General features: G+C 44.3%; 1 protein-coding gene across 5 annotated transcripts in view; it reads right to left on the bottom strand.

The window, feature by feature from the left end:
* The window catches only part of TRIM63 (tripartite motif containing 63), a 41,805-nt gene that overhangs the window by 22,761 nt on the left and 2,451 nt on the right, over positions 1-16,593 (bottom strand). For 3 of the 5 annotated variants that reach the window (XM_047870332.1, XM_047870327.1, XM_047870329.1), the window contains exons 2-4: positions 13,451-13,501; positions 7,305-7,398; positions 5,881-5,949 (exon numbers count right to left, since the gene is read on the bottom strand). The gene's annotated coding sequence lies outside the window, so the exon portion shown is untranslated. The remainder of the gene's footprint in view (positions 1-5,880; positions 5,950-7,304; positions 7,399-13,450; positions 13,502-16,593) is intronic. The other 2 variants (XM_047870331.1, XM_047870330.1) reach the window with 2 other exon arrangements.

Raw genomic sequence — 16,593 nt, 5'->3', positions numbered from 1 at the left:
AGAAGGTGGAACAGCTGATGTTGCCTCAGTCTGATGTATGGGGGTCAGGTCAGGTCTAAACACGGGCAGGCCACCAGACCTCGTTCTCGGAGAATGTCCCAACAGCCCGCTTGGGCACCTTGGATGATAAACAAGTTGTCACCCTCCGAGCCCCAAGTGAACCTGATAAATCCTGGCAGAGCTGAGGGAAGAGTAGAGGCCCATCTATAAATACTCCATGACTCAGGCTCAGCGTCCTGTTGAAAGAGCTGCTTGTGTTTATGGCTCTGTTGCCGTGGGGAGGTCCTCCAGCACTAGGGATGAAGGTCTAGGCCACCCTGAGGTCTTAGACCACCGATTTTGCTCTGCTGGGGCAGTTGTGGGTCTGCAGCTTAGTGTCCGGTCCATTATGGGATTCAGGAAATCTCTCACCTCTGGGCCTTCTGCACTCAAGAAATGAAACATGTTGGTTCTCCCTGCTTTAGCCAGATGGGCTATGAGGCAGGATTGCCTGGTGGTTGGGCACACAGGTTTTTATGGTGCCAGAAAAATGTGGGCTCAAGTCCCAATTTCATCCCTGAACTTTGTGACTTTAGACCAGTCGCTTTACTTTTCTGAATCTGTTTCCTGAGCTATAAAATGGGGGTAGCAATGGAAATACCTTCACAGGACTGTCATGAGGACAAGAAAAGAGTGTATGTAAGGCACTTAGCACGGTAACCAGCACGTAGTAAACCTTCAGTTAATAGTAGGTATTGTACTTACAAATTAAGCTATCTGTTTAAAATTCTTGGAAAAGGGGATACTTGGGGATTTGATTCCCCCAAAGAGATATTTAGGGAGTTGGTGGTTACCCCGACCTTTTCCATCTCTCTGCTTCCCAAATATGAAGAGTCAAGGTATGAAGAAAACAAGATGGTTCCCAAGATTGGCAGGGAAAGGGCAAGGCACTGTCATTTATCAACTACCTACTGTGTGCCAGCTGCTGTCACTTACATCATCATCTCATTTGACTCCCTAGCCACCATATAACTAACTCCCTGTAAACCAAGCCCCAATGAGATATACTGAATGGCAGAACTGAGATTTGAACCCATGTCTGCATGCCTCCAAAGTGCTTGTTGTGTGTGTGGCCCCCTGCATGAGACTACCTGGCTGCTTCCCTGGTCTAGGAAGGTGGCCAAAGCAGGGATAGAAGTGAGGGAATGAGGAAGGAAGAATCAAGGAGCTTGGCAACAGTCTGGGAGAGTGTAGAGAACTAGAAGACAACTGGAGATACCATGAGTACCAGGATTGGATGGGCTTGTTCACTGCTGTATCCACAGCTCCCAACATACAGTAGGAGCCTAGCAAATATTTAGGGAATGAATGAATGACCCAGCCCTACCTATCTCCTCATATCCCCCTTTTTCTGATTCTCTGCTCCTTTGAAACTGGTTTCCCCATCACGCTCTCCTCATTCTCTTCTCCTATGTGCCCCTACTTGGAATGCCCTTTTACCTCTGCCCCTTCAAACATTGCCAAAGGCTCAGCTCCTACTGGACCTCCTCTGGGAAGCCCACTTACCCATGGATCAATTGCCCTTGTGAAGTGAACAACCTGTACAACTGTGCATGATGGCCCTACTCCAAGCACCACTACTTATATGTGACCTTGAGCAAAGTCACTTCAGCTCTCTAGGCATTTCCCGCCGTTAATTCTATCCTTGGGGTTTTAGCTAAGGGAAATAATTCAAAATCAGAGAAAAGCCAAAAATGCCCAAAGATGTACTCTGAAGCATTATTTAAAATAGAAGAAAAAAATGTAGGGGTGCCTGGGTGGCTCAGTCGGTTGAGCATCCGACTCTTGATATCAGCTCGGGTCGTGGTTGGGCCCCACGTTGGGCTCCACACTGAGCATGGGGTTTGCTTGAGATTCTCTCTCCCTCTCTCTCTCCTCCTCCCCTGCTCTCTCTCTCAAAACAAATAAATAAATTAACTTAAAAAAAAAACAAGAAAATAGAAGAAAATTTTTCAACAACAAAAATGTTGAATGTTAACCACAATAAAAGCTACTGTTTGTTTACTGAGTGTTTGAACAGGCCAGGCAGCACGTGGGGGCATGAAGAGCTGTTGTTAAGAGCACGGGTCGCAGAGCTTCAGCTCTCTTGTGATCTTGAGCCAATGACTTACCTCTTTGACCCTCAGTTTCCCAATCTGTAAAGTGGGGATGATGACGGCTCCTACCTCATTGGCTTTTTGTTGTTGTTAGGCAAACTTTCTATCAACTACAATCCAAATACAGAAAGGTATACAAATAAATGTGCAACTCAGCGGATTTTCACAGACACACACAAATATGGTCCTGTAATCTGGGCAGTTTTGAGGATCACATGAGACAACACCTGGGGAGGACTTAGGGTGCCAGTGATGAACGGCTAATGTCACTCGTGCTGTATTTCATATGCATTGTGCTAAGCACTTGCCACGTATTATTTTTATTAAATCCTCATGGTAACTACCTTGTAGTGGCTACAAGACAGGCACTGATATTACCCTCATTACAAATAAGGAAACCTAGATTCGGAGAAGCTAAATATACTGGCCAACGTCACAAAGTTAATAAATGACAAAGGGGAGAGAGGAATCCAAAACCCTCCTCCCCAACCACTTGATTCCCTTGAAATAAACTAACAAGTCGACTAGTCAGTAAAAAAAATAAAATAAAATTGGGTAGTCAATGACCAACTCAGAAAACTGTGGTCTTCTGAATTCTTGAGTCAATTAAATATTTATTGATAGGCTATGTGCCAGGCACTGTTGTAATCACTGGAGACACAGAGCAAGTGAGATCGAAAAGTCCCCTGGCCTCACAGAGCTTACATTCTCTGTTAGGAGAAGACAGGCATGAAAATTAAAATAAAGATAATTTCTGAGAGTAATAAATACTATCAAGAGAAGAAAACAGGACAGTGGGATGGAGTGAGACTTACAGTCAGGCGGGCTGCTTCAAATAAGATATAAGCCCTGGTGGCTCAGTCGGTTAAGCATCTGACTTCAGCTCAGGTCATGATCTTGCGGTCTGTGGGTTCGAGCCCCGCATCGGGCTCTGTGCTGACCGCTCAGAGCCTGGAGCCTGCTTTGGATTCTGTGTCTCCCTCTCTGCCCCTCCCCTGCTCAGGCTCTGTCTCTGTCTCTCTGTCTCTCTCTCTCTCTCTCTCTCAAAAATAAATATAAAAAAATTAAAAAATATATTAAGCAGCCATTCTCAAATATCATTTTGCAAACTAAAACCTGGGAAAAGGTAACATAAAAAAGAAGAAACCACGATGATCACTATGACAGTTTTGTGCACACCTCATCCCAGCCTCTGCTAGACGGACGGACAAAACTGTCAGAAAAGTGAAAAAGATTTGTTGAGGTGGCATGATGATGAGGCCTTTTTAATTTCTTTTTTCCCTTATGAAAAATACCTGCTTTTGTCACCTGACGGTCTACCTAATTCGTTTAAAGTTAAGAAAAAAGAAGCAGCATTCCAGGAGTCTCACACAGACCAAAGAAGACAGTTCTCTGGTTACTGGGAAGGCTAAGCACATGAGAGGGATATATCATCTTAGCAAACATGCTGTGCGATCTCAAGCAAGTTACGCTCCCTCTCTGGGCCACAATACTGAACATGCAGACTGCCTGGTACATCTGACAAAAGTGGGGTCCCTCATAGATGAAGGAAGGCACTGGCAAAACCAAGCTACATGCTATTCATGTAACACATACTTATAAGAATACTTTTTTTTCAATCGCAAGGAAAAAAAAAATGGAATCAGTAAGAAAAATCAATCCAGAGAATGAGAAAACAAGCCATGGATGGGAGGAAATATTTTCAAAAGACATGTTTGATAAAGAACCGTGACCCAACGTCTGCAAAGAACGCTTAAAGGTCAACAATAAGAAAATGAACAACTCAATTAAAACACGGACAGAAGATCTGAAGAGCTCACCAAAGAAGATATACGGATGGCAAATAAGCATATGAAAAGATGCTCAACATCATATGTCATTAGCGAATTGAAAATTAAAGCAAAAATGAGATACCATGACACGTCCATTAGAATGGCCCAAGTTCAAAACACTGACATCACCAAATGCTGGCAAGGATGTGGAGAAACAGGAACTCTCATTCATTCTGGGGGGAGGTAAAATGGCACAGCCACTTTGGAACCCAGTTTGGCAATTTCTTATAAAACTCAACATACTCTTACCAGAAGATATAGGAATCAGGTTCCTCAGTATGTGCCCAAATGAGTTGAAAACTTATGCCCACACAAAAACCTGCATGTAAATATTTATAGAGGCTTTACTCATAATTGCCAAAACTTGAAAGCAACCAAATGTCCTCCAGCAAGTGAATGGATAAATAAGCTATGGTACAACCATACAGTGGAATATTATTCAGCACAAAGAGAGAGAGAGAGAGTGAGAGAGAGAGAGAGAGAGAGAGAGAGAGAGCGAGCAAACTATCAAGCCACTCATAAAGACATGGAAGAAATTTAAAGGCATATTATATTACTAAGTGAAAGAAACCAATCTGAAAAGGCTATATATTGTGTGATTCCAACCTTATGACATCCTGAAGAAGGCAATATGGAGACAGTAAAAAGTTCAGTGGTTTCCAGGGGGTTGGGGAAAGGGAGAGATGAATAAGTGAAGCATATGGAATTTTTAGGGCAGTAAAAATATTCTGTATAATACTATAATGGTAGATACATGTCATATACATTTATAGAAACTCTTACATGCTAAGAGTGAACTGTAATGTGAGCTAAGGACTTTGGGTAATAATGACATGTCAAAGTGGGTTCATTGATTGTAAAAATGTGCCACACTGGTGCATCATGTTGATGGTGGCGGATATTGATGGGGGAGACAGAGGATATATGGGGACTGTCTGCACCTTCTGCTCAATTTTGCTGTGAATGTAAAACTGCTCTAAAAAATAGGTTATTGGGGTGCCTGGGTGGCTCAGTCAGTTAAGCATCTGACTTCGGCTCAGGTCATGATCTCACAGTTCATGAGTTCCAGCCCTGCGTCTTCAGGTTCTGTGCTGACAGCTCGGAGCCTGGAGCCTGCTTCAGATGCTGTGTCTCCCTCCCTCTCTATAATCCTCCCCCATTCGCATTCTGCCTCTCTCTCTCTCTCACTTGAAATTAAATAATAAACATTGAAAACAATTTTAATAAATAAATAATTTTTTTTAAATAGGTTATTAGGGGTGCCTGGGTGGCTCAGTCATTTAAGCATCTGGCTCTCGATTTCGGCTCAGGTCATGATCTCACTGTTAGTGGGACCAAGCCCCGCATCGGGCTCTGCTGACAGCGTGGCACCTGTTCGGGATTCTCTCTCCCTCTCTCTGCCTCTACCCTGCTCACGCTCTCTCTCTCTCTCTGTCTCTCTCTCTCAAAATAAATAAACATTAAAAAATTAAAAATAGGTTATTCATTTTTCAAAAATCAGTATAAGAGGGGCGCCTGGGTGGCTCAGTCGGTTGAGCGTCCGACTTCGGCTCAGGTCATGATCTCATGGTTCATGAGTTCGAGTCCCGCGCCGGGCTCTGGGCTGACGGCTCAGAGCCTGGAGCCTGCTTCGGATTCTGTGTCTCCCTCTCTCTGTGCCCCGTCCCTGCTCGTACTCTGTCTCTCTCTCCCTCGAGAATAAATAAAACATTAAAAAAAAGTTTTTTTAAATCAGTATAAGAAAACAAAGAAACATTCACGGATATAATTGTTAGCTCCGGTGGGGGACTGGGAAATTCCCGGAAGATCTTTGCTCCTTGAGGTCTGCCGCCGCTCATGCAGGAAGGAACAAGAAGTCATGTATAAGATGAAGAAACTGGGCTCCCAACAGCCTCTCTTCACCGCACACTTACTGCGCACTGAGCCCCATGCTCCACGTGAATCATTCCATTTGTTCTTTCCACAGCCGAGTGAAAATGTTTCTATGGTGCGAAAGGGTTGAAAATGATTATTCCCAGGGAACGGGAGGAAACTGAGGCTGGGGCGCATCCATCTGCCCCGTCACCCAGCTGTGTATGGGAGGCTGTGCTCTAAGTCAGGAGGAGAGATTGGGAGCTCCGGGAGCTCTCTCCGCCCTCACGTTCCACACTGCCATGAGCTGGTTTGTCTTTTCTGGAGGCCCAAGTGGGGGGCCCTGCTCACTCGGGACATTGGATTCCTGGAAGGACAGTGCTGTGCCCTTAGGGGACTGAGAGTCTGACTGCCTGCAGCTCAGCTTCAGGCAGGAATTTCACACCTTCCCAGACCCTAGACCACAGGTGGAGGGTGTCTGGGGGACAGGCCAAGTCAGCCTGCGAGGCTGGGAAGGGTTGTTCCCACACAGAAAGGGCTCCTTCTCCAGTCCTCAGCCACCTGTTCCCCAGACCCGCCCTCTCCACCTCTGTACCTCCTCTTTGGAACGCTAAATCTACCGACTGGTGGGGCTGGCTGGGTATTAATAGCTGGAGTCTGACGTTGGTGCTGATTAGAAAGGCATCCTGGCAGCCAAGACCTCTGAATGCCTTTCAGCCCATCTCTCCAAGCCTCCCATGACCCTGAAGAGGATGAGGGTGGCAGGATAATGATGATGATGATGATGATGATGATGATGATGATGATGATAATGACATACCAGTTACCCTGCTTTGAGGGCCACAGTGCCAAATGCATCACCCACACTGTTGCGTTCAATCCCTACCTGTACTTTTAGTACCTCCACTTAATCTACAGAGAAATTGAGGCTGGTGAGAGGTCAAGTAAGTTGCCCCAGGCCTCACAGCAGGGAGCAGCCGGGCAGGGACTCAAAACCGTCTGCCAACAGCAGCAAGCGCTCCTGTGGGTGACGGAGCCAAAGACGTGTGTCCTGCTCGAGTCCCGGTAAACACGGTGGCCCAGTCCCCTTAACCTCCAGGAGCAGAGCTGACTCGTACCGGGGATGGGAGGGGATGAGCTTCCAGGCAGGACAGGGCCTGTTCGTCCGAGGGGCAGGGCCAGAGCCAGCCTGGGAGAGGAGGTGCTCTCCCCGGGCTTCTGGTGTGGGGAGGCGGGTGACAGGGAAACCAGGCCTGTGATTACCCCTCTGCTCACCTCTTCTCTTGCGGTTCTGGTTCTCCCTCCCTCACACATCTCTTCACTCCTTTGAGGTGTTTGACTATTTGGGAGAGACAGTCAATCACAGGGACAGGAAAGCAAAGAGGCCCATTTGTCCCTGGGCTCGTAGTCACAAAGGCCTCAAATCTAGGCGCCTGGCATTAGCTTTCGAGGGGCGGCGTGGCACAGTGGTCGCTTAACCACTTACCGCCAGACTGCTGGGGCTCCCTTCCAGGTCTGCCATTTAGGGCTGCGTAACTTCGGTAAGGTTCTTGAACTGCTCTGTGCCTCTGTTCCCCTGTCTGTAAAACAGGGAGAAACACCCACGTCCATAGGGTTGTTGTGAAAATCAACCTAGTTAATAAAAGTAAAGGGTACATTTCTGCAAGCCTAAAAAGCCTGGCACAGGGGCGCCTGGATGGCTCAGTCGGTGAAGCGCCCGACTTCGGCTCAGGTCATGATCTCGCGGTCCGTGAGTTCGAGCCCCGCGTCGGGCTCTGTGCTGACAGCTCGGAGCCTGGAGCCTGTTTCCGATTCTGTGTCTCCCTCTCTCTGACCGTCCCCTGTTCATGCTCTGTCTCTCCCTCTCTCAAAAATAAATAAAACGTTAAAAAAAAAATTAAAAAAAAAAAAAAAAGCCTGGCACAGAATAAGCGCTCAATCAGTGTTACACTCCATCATCGGCTACTTCCAAGCGATGTTCCGTGCAGAATAACAGAAGGGAAAGGAGACGTTCATCAAGGAAACTTTAAAAACTCCTCTCCCATACTGCACCATTCAACACAACCACATTTACTCCATTTCCTTCCGATTATTCTCCTGTCCATCATTTTTACAACTCGACCGTCACAGCGTACTGAAAAGCCGCGCAGCCTTGGGACTTGTTTTTCATTTAACGTGTTATCCCAAACGTTTTCTATAATCGTCCAATAGGATGGAACTGAGGGCCTGGTCCGTGCTGAGCGTGGCTCTGGGCTCTGGGCACACGGCCACCAGCGGGAACAGACAAAGCCATCCCCTCTAGGAGCTTACATTCTAGCGGGCATTGCCTTCAGAACACATTCTTTTCCATCGGGGTCTCATCACACAAACAGAGAACACAAACAGGAAGTGCCGCGTTCAAGGAATTTTTACATATGTACTCATCCACGTCACCATCACCCAGGTTAAGATCCAGAACATTTCCATCACCCCAGAAGACTCCTTCACCTTCCCCATCAATAACCACCCCACTTCCACAAAGATTAGTCTCACCTGTTTAAGAAGAGGACCTACTCTTTTGGGAACGCCTACTTTCTAATGGCTGCAGAATAGCCCATCCTATCGATATATTGTTGGACACATTTTTTGCTTTCAGTTTCTCACTGTTATCGATAATGCTACAGGGACTGTCGCATTTTCAATTACCTCCTTAGCCTAGACTCTCAGAAATGGGATTGATTTTTGAAAGGCTACTTAGTAAACATTGACAGGTTGCTTCCCTAGAATGTTGTAGGGTCCCACCAGCAGTGGGAGGAGCAAGCTACAACCACACAGCATAACCAGAGTGCAGCTCAGGCACCTGCCTTCTTGGCTAGAATCGCCTAGAATTTTAAGAATTCCCGGCATATAATACAGTGCGACAGAGGTCTGACGGGCACGAGAAAGGCTCACTAGGCAGGATCTCTCTCTCGGTCCTGAGTTTGGGGCTGAGCTTTACCACATCAGAACCATGACCTCTCGAAGCACACTGAAAGGGAATTCATCTTTCACCGATGGATTAACAAAAACCAAGCGGCAGAGGCAGATTCAATCACTAAAGCAGATATCAATCTGGGAATTTACCAAGATCCATTGAACAGTCAGGGAAACAAGAATGTGCATACCGGCGTGCCCTCTCTCTGTTAGAAGGCCACAGGGAAAGCCAGCTTATGAGAAAGTTTCTCGGTGGCTCAGTCTGTGTTCCCCAGAAGGTAGGGCTGGTGAGAAGGAAGCTCTGACATGTGAGGAGAGGACATCTTATCTTCAGCTCAGCGGACTCCCTCAGATCTGGGTCCTTAAGGAAAACTGAGGTCAGCCCCACACTCTTTGACAATTCCTCCTTCTCATGCCAAATTTCCAAACCCCAGATCCTGTACAATCTCCCACCTGCCCTTCAGTCTAATTGTCCCCTCTTTCCTGGTCACAGCCTCATCTACGCCACCACCCATCGCCTCTGGCCTAGACCTTTGCAGCCAACTTCCCGCCGTTCCTCCCTCCACCCTTGGTCCAACCTCCACCTGGCAGCTAAGTGATCTTTTAAACTGCAAATCTGATCATGTTTAAAATCTCTACTTAAACCCCGTCGTCAGTGATGGAAGGATGAATGGGTAAGCAAAATGTGGTGTGTACATACAATGGAAGATTATTCAGCCTTAACACGAAGAAATGCTGACGCTTGATGCATGAATTGAAGGCATTATGCTAAGTGAAAGAAGGCAGACACAAAAGGACAAATACTCTTAAATATCATACAGTGCTTTCATGAGTTACCTGGAATAGGCAAGTTCATAGAGACAGAAAGTAGGATGGCAGTTGCCACAGGCTGAGAAGGAGAGGGGATGCGGAGTTAGTGCTTAACGGGGACAGAGTTTCAGTTTCGGAAGACGAAGGAGTTCTGGAGATGGATGGTGATGGCTGTGCCACACTGTGAATGTACTTAACACTGAACTGTACCCTTAAAAATGATCAACTTTGGGGCACCTGGCTGGCTCATTCAGTGGAGCATGTGACTCTTGATCTCAGGGTCATCAGTTCAAGCCCCATGCTGGATGTGGAGACTTACTTAAGGTTAAAAAAAAAAAAGTCAACTTTATGTTATATATATTTTACCACAATTTTTAAAAACAACTTTGATGACTCACTTTTATCTCAAGATCCATAACAGGGTCTACAGGACCCTGCAGGATCTGGCTCCCGCCTCATGTTGGACTTTTAAGGCTGATCAGCACACCTCTGCCCCCTTCAACTGGGGTTGGGCCCTATTAAGAAACAGGAACAGGAACCCACAAACGTATGGCCAACTAATCTTTGACAAAGCAGAAAAGAATATCAGTGAAATAAAAACAGTCTCTTCAGCAAGTGGTGTTGAGAAAACTGGACAGCGACATGCAGAAGAACGAACCTGGACCACTTTCTTACACCAGACACAAAAACAAACTCAAAATAGATGAAAGACCTAAACGTAAGACAGGAAGCCATCAAAATCCCAGAGGAGAAAGCAGGCAAAAACCTCTTTGACCTCAGCCACAGCAACTTCTTACTCCACACGTCTCCAGAGGCAAGGGAAACAAAAGCAAAAATGAACTATCAGGACTTCATCAAAATAAAAAGCTTCTGCACAGTGAAGGAAGCAATCAACAAAACCAAAAGGCAACCAATGGGATGGGAGAAGATATTTGCAAATGACATCTCAGATAAAGGGTTAGTATCCAAAATCTATAAAGAACTTAGCAAACTCAACACCCCAAAACACAAATAATCCAGTGAAGAAATCGACAAAAGACATGAATAGACACTTCTCCAAAGACATCCAGATGGCCAATCGACACATGAAAAAATGTTCAACCTCACTCATCATCAGGGAAACATAAATCAAAGCCACAATGAGATACCACCTCACACCTGTCAGAACAGCTAACATTAACAATTCAGGCAACAGCAGATGTTGGCGAGGAGGGAGAGAAAGAGGATCTCCTTTGCGTTGTTGGTGGGAATGCAAACTGGTGCAGCCACTTTGGAAAACAGTATGGAATTTCCTCAAAAAATTAAAAATAGAACTACCCTATGACCCAGCAATTGCACTACTAGGCATTTATCCAAGGGAGACAGTTGTGCTGTTTCGAAGGGGCACATACACCCCCATGTTTATAGCAGCACTATCAACAATAGCCAAAGTATGGAAAGAGCCCAAACGTCCATCGATGGATGAATGGATAAAGAAGATGTGGTATATATATACAATGGAGTATTATTCGGCAACCAAAAAGAATGAAATCTTGCCATTTGCAACTACGTGGATGGAACTGGAGGGTATCAGGCTAAGCGAAACTAGTCAGTCAGAGAAAGACAAATATCATATGACTTCACTCATATGAGAAATTTAAGATACAAAACAGATGAACATAAGGAAAGGAAAGCAAAAGTAATATAAAAACAGAGCAGGACAAAACACAAAAGACTCTTTTTAAAAAATTTTTAAATGTTTGATTTTTGAGAGGGACAGAGTGTGAGCAGGGGAGGAGCAGAAAGAAAGGGAAACAGAGAATCTGAAGCAGGCTCCAGGTTCTGAGCTGTCAGCACAGAGCCCAACGAGAGGCTTGAACTCACCAACCATGAGATCATAACTTGAGCTGAAGTCGGATGCTTAACCGACTGAGCCACCCAGGTGCCCCCTTGAATCTCAATTTAAATGTCACTTCTTGTTTAAAGCTTTCCCTGACCTTGTATCCCTTTCACGTAAGAACAATTTCGGGTCTCTCCTCTGGGCTCATGTAACCCCCTGTGGCACTAAATGACATTGTACTGTCTTCGGTTGTTTAGGCGTCTGTCACCCTGGCTAGGCTATGAGGGCAGGGACCTTGTCTTCTTGTTCACTGCCTTTTCACCAGCATCTAGCATAATTTCTTGCACATAGTAGTTGCTCACTAAATAGCTGTTGACTTAATGGATGAATAAAGTGCCCACCATGTGCCAGGCACAGATTAACTCTTTGGGAGGAGTTTGTGAAGTGATATTTGCTAACTGCCCCCACCAGTAAATAAGCCCTATTCTCCAGGACACAGAGCTTGATCAAGGAAGGCCCACAATCCTTAGTGAGCCAATCAGATCCAAAGACTCAGGACTCAATCTCAGGACTGTTGTTGAGGAATGGAGTGGCTGACTTTCTCTTTCCTGCAGGGGCAAACTCCTGAGGCTGAACCCCTGGGACTGCTGCCTACCACCTGGGCCCATCAGAGAAGCCAGCCTTAAGATGTAGTCGGCAAAGTGGGAGGCAGAATACAGAAAGCTGAGTCTTTGGTGATATGTGAGCTGCTGGATCAAACCGTTCCTGCAACTGGTGTTCCCATCTCAGTTCCTCTCAGGCACACCTGCCAACTATTCCTTTTAAGTCAGTTTGATTGGGTTTCTGCCCTTGTAACACACAGCTTCCAGAAAGGCCAGGGGCAGCCAAAGCTCCAACATCTTAGTATCTGCTGAGGAGCTGAATGAATCCTCAGTTTGAGATGCTCTTGGGACCTTGTCTTGTGGCCCTCCTCAACCATATTGGCTATCAGATGGGGACACCGCCTAGCAGCAGCTCTTGGCACCAAGGACAGGGGATGCTGCTCCAGCTGTTCTCAGTCCTCACTGAGGAGACAACTAGGACCCATCCAAAGACAAAACAGCTGAAGTTGTGCCTGGCCCACGACCTTCTTGGTACCCTAAATCACTTGTTTGGGGGCTGGATCAGAAATAAGCATTTCAATCTGCTTGGTGGAGGTGTAGAACTAAAGAATCAGATGTCAGAGCTGGAAAGATCTGTAGAGATGAGCTGGTCCCCTCATTATGTGTAATGAAGACTCTGAGGCACGGAACAGGGAGACTTGTTCAAGGTCACAAAGCATGTTAGGGCCAGAGCTGGCACTCTGCTTAAAGGAGTTTCTCCATCAGCCTCCCCCTGCAGAGATGTGGCTGGGAAGGAGAGGGGAGAGAACATAGATGGGGATTCTCCCTGCTATGGGGAGATAGGAGCTGTTCCCCAAACAGTCACCAGTAGGCCTGGTTAGTCGTCCTTAATAATTTAGTAGTATGTTGATAACACCTTGTGACTAGCCTAGGGTGAGATGAGTTCAGAGGGTACCATGTCTCTGATAAAGCAACAGTCATGCCTCCAGAATTTCTGCAGAGGAGGAATTTAGGGCCAGCAGCCTGGTGGGAAAGGAGACTGAGACTTGCCCTGAAGCTGCATTTGCATAGTCGGTCTACTGCTGTTACTTCGATTTCCACACTATTGACATTTTAAGCAGGATCATTCTTTGCAGTGGGTGACTCTCTTGTGCATTGTAGCAGCATCCTCGGTCTCTACCTACTGGATGTCAGCAGCACCTACCCTCCCAGTGTGATAACCAAAGTGTCTCCAGACATTCTGCCAAATGGCCCTGAAAGGCAACCTGACCCATTTGAGATCCATTGTATGATCTTAATTGTATGTTTAACTGGCTGAGAGGGCATGAGGAGATTCTTCTAAAAGAAGACAGGAGATAAAAATAGGAGCCACCCTCTCCTATAAGGGAAAAAAAAAAAGTCATCAGAGGGCTGGTCAGCTCTAGGCAGAACTGTGAACTTTGACCTTACCATGCAAGCTTCCTTTCTTGACCATTTTCTTCTCTTTCATGGCTCCCATTCCTACGTAGAAAAAAAAAAAACCATCCATGAAAAAATTAATATTTCTATCCATGCTAAAAGTGAGACAAGCAGGATACTATAGTTAAAATAGCTGAACTTCAAAACAATCGTTATACTCTTAAGATGTGAGCGTTCCACTGTATGCAAACTGTATCTCAAAAAATTAATTAAAAAACACATGGGCATTGTAGTCAGACCAGGGTTCAAGTCCCAATTCAGATATTTCCTAGCTGTGTGACTCTGTCTTCTTAGAACCACTGCTTCCTCGGTTGTAAAAGTGTACTGTTTGCACAGTGCTGGCACAGGGAGGAATATGAATATTACCTATTTTATTGACATTTATAGTACCTATTTATATTTATCTGTATTTGACAGGCAAAATTGCTCCCCAGTGATTTGCTTCCTATGGACCTATCGTAATTAGGGGCATCTCCACCTGCCTCTTTGCACGGGACCCCTTTGTTCAGATAGGAAAAGTAAACTCTGGAAACACAGCAATTTTATAGGACTTGGACCTGGAGTCTTGGGTCCACCAATGACTTCCTAGGAACTTAAGTTACTGAGTTCCTCTAACTCTCCCTTTTCTCAGCTTAGAAATGGTGTACTAATACTACTCATTCCCCAGGGTTCTTGGGAGATTTTACAACGTGGCTCTAGACCCGTCTGGGAATTCAGACCTGCCTTAAAGGCTGGGGCACCAGCTGTACTAATAGAACCTGCCACAAGGGGGCAGGATTGCTACATCCAAGTTCCCACCTGTCTAAAACCGTCATTTAATTTTTTGAGCATAGTTGTCTAACTTGTTATAATGGAAAAATTCAGACATATACCAAAGTAGAATAGTGCACCCCATGTACCCAGCACCAGGTTTCAACAACTATCAACATTTTACCAATCTTCCTCCCTCTTTTTGTTTGCTATACTGCTTGTGGGGTTGTAAAGCATAGCCCAGATCTCATTATACTTTATCCGTAACACATCCATGTGCTATTCTAATTGAAAAAGGCTTTTATTTTCACAGGCACTATGCCATTATTGCACCTAACGAAAAAGGACAATACTTCCTTAATTTAATCTATCAGTCCATGTTCAAATTTCCCTGATCGTACCAAACATGTCTTTTGACAGTGGCTCGCTTGAATCAGGATCCAAGTGAGGTTATTGCATTTGGCAAGTGTCTTGATTTTTATGCTTTAACGTTCTGTCTTCCTTTTGAAATTTCACACCATGAATTTGTTGCAAAAACCAGGTCACTTGTGTAGTAGACTGTCCCACATTTTGAGTTTGGCTGGTTATGGCTGATTTGTCTATCTCCCTTATTTCTGGTAAACCGTAATTAGATCTTGGATTGATTAGACTTAGCTTCTTTTTTGCTTTTTAAGGCAACAACATTTCTTGGAGAGTGCTGAATCCTGGTGATGTTAAGTTTGATCACTGGGTTCAGGCACTGTCAGCCTAAGCTTTCCATTACAAAATTCCCCAACACCCTTTATCCAATTGTTTTAGCATCATTTCATGATCCTCACCTAGACTCATTACTTCACTAAGGTTTGCAAAATCATGATTTTCTAATCCTATCATTTCTTTTGCATTTATTAGTCGGAATTCTTCTGCCAAAAAAATAACTTTTACCTACTATTTGCCTACGTACAATATAACCGGAGGAATGACCAGAAAAAAAATGTTTGATTATTTCTCGTTATCAATGTTCACAGTAATTAGTTGACTCCCTTTAAAACTCCATGGGTAACAAACATGCTGTTTTCCTTAAGTATCATTATTATTAACTAATGGGTTTTTATATATTTTATGTGTTACAACCTACTGAAGTCATTATTGTTCTTTTAATGCCGAAATTGTTCCATCTTTGGCCAGTGGGACCCCTTCATATCGGTTCCTCAGTCATCCTTACGTGACCCCAATAGTCTTTGATGGCTTCCTGGCTTCCAGGCATGAGATGATCCAGATCTGGAACCAGCCATTTATCTAAGGAGCCTTGATTCTCTTTGCTTACTTTTTACTTTTTTTGAAACTGGAAAATGGTATGTGGAGATCAAATCTGTGCATTGGGGGTGTTTGTTACTACTGGGTTTGTGATTGTTTCTAGGCCTTTTCAGCAGAGAGCTAGAAAACACATTTTTTAAGAGGACAATATGTACTTTGTTCATTCTGCTATCTAACTCAGATCTAAAATTATCCTAGGCTTGTTTAATATTTTTAACTTTTTCTCATGTTGAAATTCTTGATGCCTAATGACATTAACATGCTTATTGGCTTGATCTTTAAATATCTATCATAGTTTCAAAACAGCAGTGTCAATATTACTACTAACAACGAGACTAGAAAGTGCAATTTAATATTTGTATGCAGTTCTAGTTGTCCTTCGACTATATCCCATTAGGGAAATACGGTCAAAATACGTATAAAGCCACTTGAAATGATTTTCTCCGTGTAGTTTTGCCACCAATCTGACATGTAATGGCTCATTTGCTCCCATCTGTTTTTTATTTTTGTGGAGTGTTTTATTCTCTTTACTTAACTTTGTTTTATAAATATGCAAAACATTTACAAGTTTCCAAAACAGTCACTGTATCATAAAGTACATTCACAGAAGTCTCATTTCCATCCCTGCCCTCTCCATCTCACAAAGGCAACCATTTTTAGAAGACTGGGGTTTATTCTTCCGTTGTCTAACTTGTAAATATAAGCAATTAATGTATATTTATATCACTCCATTACTTATACAGAAGATAGCATCTAAACACTATTATGCATTTTATTTCACTAGCAATATATATCGACATCACTCCAGGTTAGTATGTTTATGGGTATATGTAAGAAGTCTTTCATGTATCTTTTTATAGCTGCCTAGCACTTTATCCTGTGCATGTAGTGTAATTTATTCAGCCAGTTCTTTATTGACATGTGAGCAGTTTCCAGTGTTTTGCTATAAAAAAAAATGCCATAATGAATAATAGCCTTGTGCATACAGCTTTTTGTATTTTTGCCAATGTATCACTAGGACTGATTCTAAGAAGTTTAGGATTTGGTTTAGGATTGCTGGGTGAAATAGTAAATATATACGGAGAGTG

The sequence above is a fragment of the Prionailurus viverrinus genome, chromosome C1 (assembly GCF_022837055.1).
Source record: "Prionailurus viverrinus isolate Anna chromosome C1, UM_Priviv_1.0, whole genome shotgun sequence".
In the NCBI taxonomy this organism is placed as follows: domain Eukaryota; kingdom Metazoa; phylum Chordata; class Mammalia; order Carnivora; family Felidae; genus Prionailurus; species Prionailurus viverrinus.
This window is presented reverse-complemented; position numbering and strand designations above follow the sequence as displayed.